Source organism: Protopterus annectens, chromosome 14.part0 (genome assembly GCF_019279795.1).
Source record: "Protopterus annectens isolate FY-2018-M chromosome 14.part0, PAN1.0, whole genome shotgun sequence".
Lineage (NCBI taxonomy): Eukaryota > Metazoa > Chordata > Ceratodontiformes > Protopteridae > Protopterus > Protopterus annectens.
The window spans coordinates 371,982,058-371,994,289 of NC_056748.1; positions in this window are offsets into that span (position 1 = coordinate 371,982,058).

The window sequence follows — 12,232 nt, forward strand, 5'->3', positions numbered from 1 at the left end:
TTTATTTTACGTGACTACTGTCAAATAATGTACCAGTCAGAAGTGGTAATGGGGGACTGATATTATTTGAAAGAAACTGGCCACCACTAATACTTTATCACAGTTAAACTTTTAAATGTGATAAAGTAACAGTTGTGAAAGACTGTAGAGATGGACCGACTTCGTGTGTGTGTGTGTGTGTGTGTGTGTGTGTGTGTGTGTGTGTGTGTGTGTTTTAACACACTGAGATGCATTACTACCAGCAGCTTTTTTTTTCACTTGAGTACAGTAAACCAGCAGTGGTGTACGCACAAATAAATGTAAAATCAACCTTACATGCATTGTTACTATAGTGTTTACTTAAGACATTCTTTTTATCACAAGTTGAAATACCATAACTATGTTCATACGTCCTATGGTGAAATTCTTAGGTGGTACGTCCTACATAAAAGGCAGGGCAGGACATACACAATGCTAAGTAGACAACACATCTAGATTTGCAAGTAAAGTATCTAGTAATACTAATTTTGACACTAATGTCAACAGTATCAGTAGTACCAGTAAACAAATACAGACAAAAATTAAATTGTTACATTTAAACATCCCTTCTCTTGTATAAATATTATTGAGATGCAAACTTAGTCTTGACTGAAAATAATCTTAAATGTTTTGCCCCTCTGACTCACAAATATAGGTTTTTTCCCCATCACTTTATTTACATCTAGAAAACTACTAAAAATCTTCTAATTGTTTCTTAATAATATTGTTAATGGCTTTTTGGTCTAAATTATTACTTACTACCATTGACATCCTATAATTATTACTACTGAACTTTATATTGTCATTTTTATTAGTGGTGGTAATATCATTATTTCCTCTACTTCTATACCTCATAACTTCTTCAGAATTTTGCTTGACAATATTCTCTGGGTAACCTCTATTAAAACTTATAATGTAGAGATATTCCTTCATGCACAAAATCCGAATCATTTTTAGTAAGTTTATTTGCTCTCATTAACTGACCTTTTGCAGTATTATTTTTAGTATAATATGGGTGTATACTGTCAAAACTCAAATAAGAATGGTCTTGAATATCTTTCTTATATATTTTACTAACTAACTTATTATCTTTCTTCAACACCACTACATCCAAAAAAATGCACACTAGAACTATCAGTATTTGATGCAAATTTTAAATAAGTACTGACATTGTTAACATGTTTAAATAACAATTGGTAAGTATTTATATCACCTCTCCAAATTAAAAAATATTATCAATAAAATATTTGCAAAAAGTAATATTTTCTGAAAAGGTACTATTAAAAATAAATTTATTTTTCCAAGCATTCATAAAAACATGAGAGTAGCTGGGGACATAGCAGCCCCCACTTCTACCCCATTAGTTTGCTGAAAAAAAATTTGATTAAATTAAAAAAATTACATCCTAAAATAATATCAAGCATTTCCATAATAAGATGATTATTATTATTATTATTATTATTATTATTATTAGAAAATAGCTTAGAATTGCACAACTTGCACAACTCTACCCTCACAAAATCCATCCCAATTTCATTAGGAATCAGTATATAAAGGGACTGCATATCTAGTGTTACTAAATAGATGTAACGTGACATAGCAATGCAACCATCTTCTATCAAACAGAGCATATATAAAAACACACTCACTAACATTGGCACTACAGCTCTATAAAGCATTCCCTTGACTGAAAAACCTTCCTAAATGTATGTTCACTGGTATCCTCAACCCACCTTCATCACAGGCATCTTACATATCACATATCACAATTGTCTTTTATATAGTTCTAATCTCCAAGAGTTACAATTAATTTGAAATTATCTTATACACTTTTGCAAAGTGCAGCATTTCTATATGTCATTGTACTTCTCAAACCTCTTTTCAAATCCCTCATTAAGCAATATATTGAAATGTGTGATGAGAGGTAGAACAAGATAAGTATCAATATACAGGTACCTCTTAAATGCTAAGAAATATACTCACTAAACTGACTCAGTTAAGGTTTAGTTAAGCCTATTAAACACTGTATCAAAAGACAGTCATTCTTTCTCTTCAAATCCTCACAAGGGGAAACTACCTTATTATGACAGGAATCAAACAAGCGATTTTTTTACAAAATACCCAACTCCATTTAACTATCAAGCCCAGCCATGCAATAGGCTCTTTTGCTCTGTTCCATTCATGGCCAGATTTAAATATCTCCACCAGCATACACTTATAATCTAGTTGGATGTGAACATTCTGGTCCAGTAGTCCTGTTGGTGTCCTCTGGGGAAGCATAGCTGATAGCACCTACTTTCATAAAAGCAAGAGTTGGATGACAAACATGGGTCATCAGCTGTTGTGAGTGAGCTTTCATTCCAACATAATTGCACTGGTGTACTTTTGAAACATGTCAGGTACTCAAATTACCAGTGAAGATAACTTCAGTGTAACACTTCATTACTACAACTGAATGTTGCCATTACTAGATACCTGACAAGTTTGAAGGACACCATCCAACCTCCAGCCACACAGAATAAAATACAGTGCAATTTCTCTGTCACTGTTCACTGAATCAATAAAACCCAAACATTTTAAATTATCAATAAACTCCAACATATTATGTAAGCAGATACTGGCTCCTTTCCTGGTTATGCATGTGACATCCCAGCACTGGCCCCATAATCAAGGAGCCTCAATCCTCACCACTGGCAACAGTGGGGGATGCACATGCTGAGAGGATTACAAGTACACACACAGTAAAGTGCAATTTCCCTTAAGAGCACACAGAGTCCACAGTCAGTCTGGGACTGTTTTTTTCCCTTTTTCACCAGATCTACAATAAGACTCCCCACTGGCACAGCTATAGAGTTGAGATCTCAGATGAGTGGCCAAGCCAAGTCCTCCAACACCCTCTCTGTCCAACCAGTGCTTTGTGTCCCTACCCAAGTTAGCTGACATACACACTCTCTGAGATTTGATTTATACACAAACACACACACAAACACATACACACACACACACACCTGGGAAAGGCTGGCACAGGTTTACTAGCTATGTCCCCTTCTGCCCAAACTGTAACGTAGTTATCAATGCTACCAGCCAACTCTATCAGCTACTTTATGGCCCTTAGCAAAGGGTGTCCAATCTTATTACTGTGTAATGTTACTATCAATCCAAATGGTAGTTTGACCAAGAGCAAGGCTATTAGGAGTGGCCTGCACAGTGTCACCAAATAGATATGAAAGTACTTTAAGAGCTAAAATATGTCTCACAAATATCAGCTACAAAGATGGGTTTAAATATATTTAATAATAAATGATAAAAAACAAGAAAATACTCAGTAAATCATCACAGAAACTTCAGCGTTCAAAATCACAGGAAATATTTAAAACAACGTTGCAGGACAGTCTCAAATAAATACAGAAAACATCTAAACTAATCATTACTATACTTCTTACTGACTCTAAAAGAAATTACTGTACTCTAGTTAACTTACTTACACATAGGAAGGCAAGACATATGTGATGTGTGGGTTTTCCCAGTTGATACTGCCAGGTCAAAGACAAAATACAAAATGCACAGTCTATCTCTCTCAGAGAGTTCTTAAATTAATATCTCAAATACTGGTGCTGGGTGGTTTACATTCATATGGCTGAGTGTACATTGCTTGACCATACATTTTACCGACTTTTCTCCACAAATCCCGTATGCCGAATGGTCGGGATGTTGTAAAAACATGAAAATCGACATTTCCGACTGCTCTACACCCTAACATAAGTGCTAACATGGGTCAAAAAGGGGATGGGATTTTGCGATTTGCAACACTTGCAATCGCATTTTTGAGATGTTGCTGCACTCCTTTCGGCCATACCCGCTTGACCATTCACCGGTCGACCATATGCATGTACACCCTGCTGGGATATGTGCAGGATGACATCACTTTTGTCATCTGACTATCCCAGGTGAAAACCCCCATTGCTAGAAACTGCCAGCATTTAGCATTTCCCTGTGAAAAATACATAGTCCTTAGATCTTTGCAGCTGCTTGAAGACATAAAACAATAAAACACTTACAAAACAATGCAGAAGGCTCCCTAGGTTTAGACATCTTGTCTCTTTGCTGCACTGAAACTGAAAGATAACATCTCTTTTATGGTGCAGTTATAAAACAATTTAATTTCAACTATTTTACTAACATTTTGCAAGTTAACCTTCTATGTGCCAGTTCCCAGTGTTGAAACATGTACATTTACACAATTACATCTTTAAGGTCAGTACTGTACAAACCCTTTTCACACACACTTCTGTACCAGCAGTTTGATATACACATAACCGTTTTAATAAATTTGTAACACAAGCATATGAATCATGTTGACATTCACAACTGACATATAATCATTTACAAAATTCCAGATAGCTGGGCTGGCAGTATCTCCATATGTCACAGTTCTACATAAATCATATTAATATTCAAAAATGACATATAATTATTTACAAAATTCTAGAAAGTTAGGCTGACAATATTTCCTTCTGTGAGAACTTATGAAACTCCACATTCATTACTTGAAAAAGTCATTTTCTGAAATCTCATTTCCAAAAAAAAAAATCTTTGCAACATACATAATCAAACACAAACATGGATATTGTCTCTCTGTAAAAAAATCTGCATAGCATCTTACAATGTAGAGTTGCTTTATGACATTCAATAAACTGGCAGTGATCAGACAGCAGAAAATCACACATAACCAGCTCTGTGGTGGAAGTCTTAATCTATAACATCAGTGCAATATACAGAGGAAAAACACCTTCAAATAATTAACTGCTTCTCTATAAAGAGAAAAAGAACATTCTGTGTAACACCATAATCATACTGAGTAAAATCAAGGGTTCCCTGTAAAATGTTGACACTCATAACACCTCCCCCCCAAAAAAAAGACTGAATATCAAACATCGGTTTTCTCCTTTAAACTTGTTTTCTGCAAGGGGACAACCCCAAACGTATATATGCCAACTCTGAGATCGTCATATCTCAGAGAAAAGGGAATATTCTAAGAAATGGCCAACTAAGACTTGATATATGCAAGTCTCCATATTTCAGGACTAGCTGAAATGTGGGTCCCCACATCTGGAATAGTTAGCAAAAGTAAACTAGAAGTCGCAACTTTAATCACATTTATTTGTCAAAACAGTTGAGGACTGATTATGGTCTATGTGAAATACAGCTCAAATTCATTCACAATATACTGGGAATAGTCTAACTATTCATCCACTGCCACAAAGTCTTGCATCTCTGCCCATTCAAGCCCCATTCTTACTTTTGTCATTTAAAACATCATTATTTCCCTTTAAAGTTATAAACTGAGATATCCTGTCTATTGTCCATTACCAATTCTGCATAATCAAAAAAACTCATTTGAATAAGAAAAAAAGACCATCATAATAGCTGGGTACATCAACTGAACTTTAAGTACTTTAATCTGCATGCATTGTAACTTCAAATGATTCTGCTCACTTTTTTTGGTCTGGGGGGCATTTATTATTAAAAGCTCTTCTCCTTTCCATGCAGAAAACTTTATCAAGCTGCCATAATTGAGACAGGATTTCCTCCTTGATATACCAGAAGTAGGATTTCATTAATATGTTTCATGGTTGTAAAGCTACAAGTCTTGACAATGATAAGGATATTCTGTAAGCCCTATCCAAGTTCATAAAGTTACTCAGAAAAAGGGCCCTTTCCCCCAGTCTACTATTCATGTGCACCACAATCCAATCCTTCTTCCCTTTGAAGGATTCAAATAGCAGCCAAATTCTTCCTTTGTGCCTTAACCTTTGACTTGGCTAAAGTTGGAGTAAACATCTCAGACTTCACATGGGAATTACAAATTTGCTTCTTCATCAGCTTGCACTTCTGCTGCAATGACAAAATGGCTCCTGATTGATCACAAAGTGCTACATCTTTATTAACATTGCTTTATATCCATTTTAGCCATAAATACAACAGTTTACTGTTCAGTTTTATGACTTAAGTAAAATAGACTCTAATGATACTCCACTGCCACAGCAAAGGCAGTTCCATTCACTTCCTTTCTATGTACTGATGGCCTCCTTCTAGGCACACCCACCATAATTGTTCAAAACACTTAAAATCTTGGATACTTCCCTAGACTATTTGGTAAACAATATTTTATCAACTTGTTGCTGTAATTATATAACTTCAACTTTCTCTTAAGGATGTTTTAAATACACTCTACAGACAAAATATCATGGACTGACTGGAGGAGATGCCCTTTCTTATGAAGCATTGCGAGAGCTCTCCTCATGTTGATATTTTCTACTTCCCAAATACGTACTATGATCATTTTTTGAAAAAAGCCATTTGTCTGACTTCATATAATTGTATGGAATATCTTAATGCATAATATTTTCGGGTACTCTGTAATGTATTTGTTACGTTTTTTTCTATTTTTTTTTTTTTTTTTTTTAGAATTAGGTTTCCTGATCTGGTGTTAGCTCAACCAGTGTAGCTCCCTGGCATAAACTTTCAACTAGATATGGATCAGATCAGATACTGTCTTATACACCAGACACAGGTCATCTCTTTGTATCTTATAAAAAAGAGAGAGAGAGTAAAATGGCAGTTCTTGAAACCTTTCTGACAAGTTCAGGTTTTTTAATCCTGTGATCTTCATAGTTATGAATTTACCATTTGAAGTTCTGTCAGGAAGCTTGTTTGAAAGCTACAAAATACAATACTGTATTTATTAATGGGTTTCATTTGAGTGCTTGTGCGTAGATGGACAAACTGCTGATGGGGTTGTTGGGAAAATGTTTCATTCTGGTGCTTGTACAAACATGGACAGATTGCTGAGGGGGTCGTGGGGAAAAAGTTTCATTGTGGTGCTTGTACACACCTGGACAGATTGCTGAGGGAGTCGTGGGGGAAAAGTTTCATTTTGGTGCTTGTGCATAGTTAGTCTGAAGAATGGGTCATTGGGGGAAATGTTTTATTCTTGTGTTTGTGTATACTTGGACAGACTGATGAAGGGGTCATTGGCAGAATGATGCATTTTTGTGCTTATGCATACTTAGTCTGATGAAGGGGTTGTTGGGGGAAATGTTTCATTCTGGTGCTGGTGCATACTAGGACAGACTACTGAAAGGGTCATGGGGAAATGTTTCACTTTGGTGCTTGTGCATACTTGGACAAACTGCTGAAGAGATCTTTGAGGGAAATGATTCATTGTGGTGTCATCTGAGTGTGTGTGCATACATGGACAAACCACTTAAGGGGTTGTTGGGGAAAATGTTTATTCCTGTGCTTGTGCATACTCGGACAGACAGCTGAAGGGGTCATTGGAGGCTACTGAAGGGGTTGTTGAGGGAAATGCTTCATTCTTATGTTTGTGTATACTTGGACAGACAGATGAAGAGGTCATTGGGGGAATGATTCATTCTGGTGCTTGTGCATACTTGGACATATTTCTGAGGGGGTCGTTGGTGAAAACGTTTCATTCTCGTGCTTGTGCATACATGGACAAACCATTTAAGGAGTTGTTGGGAAAAATGTTTCATTCTGGTGCTTGTGCATACATGGACAAACCATTTAAGGAGTTGTTGGGGGAAATGTTTCATTCTGGTGCTTGTGCATACATGGACAAACCATTTAAGGAGTTGTTGGGGGAAATGTTTCATTCTGGTGCTTGTGCATACTTGGACAGACTACTGAAAGGGTCATTGGAGAAATGTTTCATTTTGCTGCTTGTGCATACTTAGACAAGCTGCTGAAGGGGTCGTTGGGCGAAATGTTTCATTCTGGTGCTTGTGTACACTTGGACAAACTGCTGAAGGGATCTTTGGGAGAAATTATTCATTCTGATGTCATTTGAGTCCTTGTGTCTATATGGACAAACTCCTGAAGGGGTTGTTGGGGAGTTGTTTCATTTTGGTGCTTGTGCATACACGGACAAACTACTCAAGGGATTGCCAGGACATTTACAGAAAGAAAGCAAACAATACAGCTACATTGCTTGATAGGCAGCAATGCAGCAAAGATGAGCATAGTTTAATGTATATTCTTGCTTTAAAGGGTATAATAAATCCTTCCACTATGTCTCACCAAAGATTAAACCCCTGATGATCAGGCTCACTGAAATGTTAAGTATTTTTTTCAGGGGGGGGCAGGCTTCCCTGTATCATCAATGTGGAAGTGAACCACTCAGACCCTCCAAATTTATATTATTAGTGTCTTCTTGGTTATTGTAAAAAAAAAAAAAAAAAAAAAACAGTAATATATATATATATATATATATATATATATATATATATATATATATATATATATATACATACACGTCTCTCATGAAAGTAGTGTCGGGGAGACATATCTCTGAACCTCTTATTGCAAGAAGTCTGGACAAAGTATAAAATAATGGTGTCAAAGACACAAAAATAGGGACAGAATTTAAATATTTCTCTTATAAAGTTAAAACTTAGAAAGTTACTAGAATAACAGGGTTTGTAATAGTGTGCATTTTCTGAAGAAAATGAAGTCTGAAACACAAATGTGTGTCATTTAATGAGTTCAGTCCTCACTGGTTTGCCAGAAAAACACAAATTTTATGAGGTGAAAATCTAGACATTCTACAAAAGTCTGGACAGTTGAGGGATATGGTCAAGGGCCCGATCTAAGTATTCTGCAAATGTTACTTAATACTCTGAAAGTCTGTTTTGTTGCCTAGGTGAGCAAAGGAGAAACATGAATCAAAAATGAGGCCTCACTATACTTTATATTCTTAATAGGCTTTTTGAGGTCTCCATTAGAGTACCTTGAAATATTCATGATTACTGCAGATTTGTAGAATAGCAAATTGTGCTGCCCAAATTACTATACCGTATGTTTGGGCCAGAGACGTGTGTAGGGCTTTGGAAACCTTTCTTCTTCCTTTGGTGCTTAAGCAGTTGAAGAATATCATAAAATAGGATGGGTATATGTGATGCAGTATACAAACAGTTACTTGATTTGACATTTAGGATTAATACTGGGCATTTATAGAATGTATGTTCTAGTTAAAATGAAGCTAATTTTAGCTCACACAATTCCTTTATTGATGACTAGCATGAGAATCTGATATACACCTATCATGATTGGTTTTGTGCAGCAACACAAGAAGTGTGTGTGTGTGTGTTTGTGTGTATGTATGTAAGTTCATAGGTTAGTAGTAGGCCATCTGCCCTTGTCTGCCATTTTAAGCCTAGCCAAATTTCCCATCACAAAGGTAAGAATCAAACCTTGTACTTTGTGCGTATCAGATAAACCCAGTATGGCTCATACTGTCAGAAAAAAATTTAATCCAAGGGACTATTTTTTCTTTTTTCCAAACAATTTTTGATTTCTTCTGTTGCTTATAACTTTGCATTTATCTTTATTTGTTCTGTTTGAGGTTCATTTTATAACTGAAACAAGGCACTTCAGAGGTACGGCATATTTTGCTAGTAGAGCACACCCTGTTGCTAAACAGTAAACACACACTGTATAAGTGTCTAGTATTGTATTATAGCACTGGGGCATGCTGTTAGCAGACAATAAACCAGGCATTGCTGTATAGATGATACAATGTTCAATGAACTATCACTGACAATTAAAACGTTGTATTACAAAAGAAGGTGCCAAAATGATGTAAACTTCAGATACAAAAGGTGTCGCAATGCACACTAAATGGTTTTGTGCAGTATAGATATCTATCAATATATATATATATATATATATATATATATATATATATTTTTTTTAATGAAGGTGTCTTGGGTTGAAGCAATGAGGTCTGCCAGGTTGGAGGCAGTGCTGATGATAGTCGAATCATCTGCATATTGACTGCATTGGTGATTGTGGGCAGGTCATTAACAAAGATGGTGAAGAGAAGAGGGCCAAGAATAGATCCTTGGGGAACTCCAAGTGTAACAGGTAGGCATGTGGATAATTTGTCCTGCCATAGAATAGCCTGTTGCCTATTGGACAGGTAGGATTGGAACCATTTCAGCGTGGAATTGCTGAGTGATAGTTTTTTTAATGTATGGAGGAGTTGAATGTGGTTCACCATATCAAAGGCCTTAGAGAGGTCTAAGAAAAGAGCAGATGATAGTTTATTATTGTTTCTGAAGTTATTGATGGTATTAGAAAAGGATAGTAGGGCTGATGTGGTACTGTGATTTGGCCTGAAGCCATGTTGGGAGTTGGCTAGAATTTTATTTTTGGTGAGGTGTTCCATCAGTTGTTTGTGGACACACTTTTCCATAATTTTGGCCAGGGGTGAGAGTATAGCTATAGGTCTGTAGTTGGTTAGCTCTAGTGAGCTACCACCTTTATGGAGAGGAATAATGTGGGACATTTTCCATATGCAGGGATGAAGGCTTCTGACAAGGTACGGTTTATGATTATGGAGACGGGATAGGAAATGGCCTCAGCTGCTTTTGCAGAAACTCAGCTGGGAGAAGGTCAGCTGCTAGCTTAGTGGGTTTTAGTTTTTTAAGAAGAGATGTTATAGAGGATATGGGTACTGGATCGAAGGTAAATAGATGATCTGATGTAGTTGTAGTATTCTGTTGGCATGGGTAGTGGAGTGGGCTGGTTGTTTGTTTGAATTGTGTGGCCAGGGATTGTATAGTTTCTGTGAAGAAACTATTGAATGTGTTAGCAATGTTTACAGGGCACTGTTGTTTGCAAGTTGTTGGAGTGGGGTGGTTGCCTGGCCTGGGTGCAGGAGCTTGTTTAATCCTGCCCAGAATTTTTGTGGATTATTAAGGTGTTTGTGTTGGAGGTGGAGGAAGAAGTTTTTTTTATCATTTAAGATCATTCTTTTAGTTTCATTTCTAAGTTGCCAGAAGGTTTGGTGGGAGTGTGGGTCTTTAGAGGTACGCCATGTGACCCACATCTTGTTTCTAGATAGGATTTTGTTTCCTTAGAGAGCCATGGTGCAGTTTTGGTTTTAGTTCTAATGGACCGTATTGGAGCATGGGAAACTAGAATCTTGAGGAAGGTGGTGTTGAAGTAGATAACTGCCTCTTCAAGAGGAAGAGACTTGAGTATTGTCCAGTTGTGGGCTTTAAGTTCAGTTTGAAAAATGGAGGCGTTGAATTTATTATTGTTCCTGATTTTTTTTATGGTTGTAAGAAGGGGGGTGATTTTCTTGAATTTGATAACATAGGTGAGTAAGTGATCACTCATGCCCTCTGGGTGAGTACCTGCTGAGTACTGGTCAGGATCTTTATTAGTAAGGATCCAGTCCAGGATGCTGTCTTTGTTTTGGGGTTTACCTAGTCTGGTAGGAGTGGATATGAGCTGAGAAAAGCCATGTAGATTTATGCTGCTAGATGGGGAGCTAGATGAGAAGGAATTCCAATCGATGTTGAAGTCACCTAACACTATGGATTCCTGGGGGTGAGTTTGAGTTAACCAGTGGAGAAAGTCCTCTAAGGTTTTGTTATTATTGTTGCTTGGGGGGATGTAAATACATGCTATATTTATGCTTTTATGTTTGTTTGGTTGAAGTTTTACAAGTAGAATTTCGGCATTGTTTGTTAGGAGGGGTTGTGGAGAGGCAAGGGAGATTTGTAATGTATTTTTGTAGAGTATGGCTACACCGCCACCTTTACGAGTTATTCGGTCTGCTCTTAGTATATCATACCCTGGTGGGATTATCTGTGTGTCTTTCGTACTTGGTTTAAGCCAGGTTTCTGTGAGACATAGTAGGTCTGGGGAACAAGTAGCTAAAAGGGCATGTAGGTTGTGAATCTTATTGTTTACACTTCTGATGTTTAGATGACAGGTCAGAAGAGAGTTAAAGGGTCTAGAGTTTAGATTGAGAAGTGGAGGGGAGGATAGGGTGGAATTAGAATTGAGTGGAGGGGAAGGGCCAGGGTTGGGGTGGATATCACCATCTGTGGGTAGTCTGTGATTCAGAGTGGTAATGAATTTGAGGGCTTTGAGTAGAAGTTTGTAGTAATGTTTATCATTTGGCCTAATATTGGTAGGTTTGATAATTACATAGCGTTCGAGTTCTAACAAGGAGGGTGAGTAGAAAGTTGAGTCATGGCCTCTGTTGTTAATTATGGGGGAGGGGTTGGTTTGGTAGCCTGGGTGGTGGAAGCCTATGTAAGACCAGGTTTCATATAGGGGAGCTAGGCAAGGGACAAGTAGGAGGGGAAAAAGAGTTAGTATGATAAGCTTCCTGGGT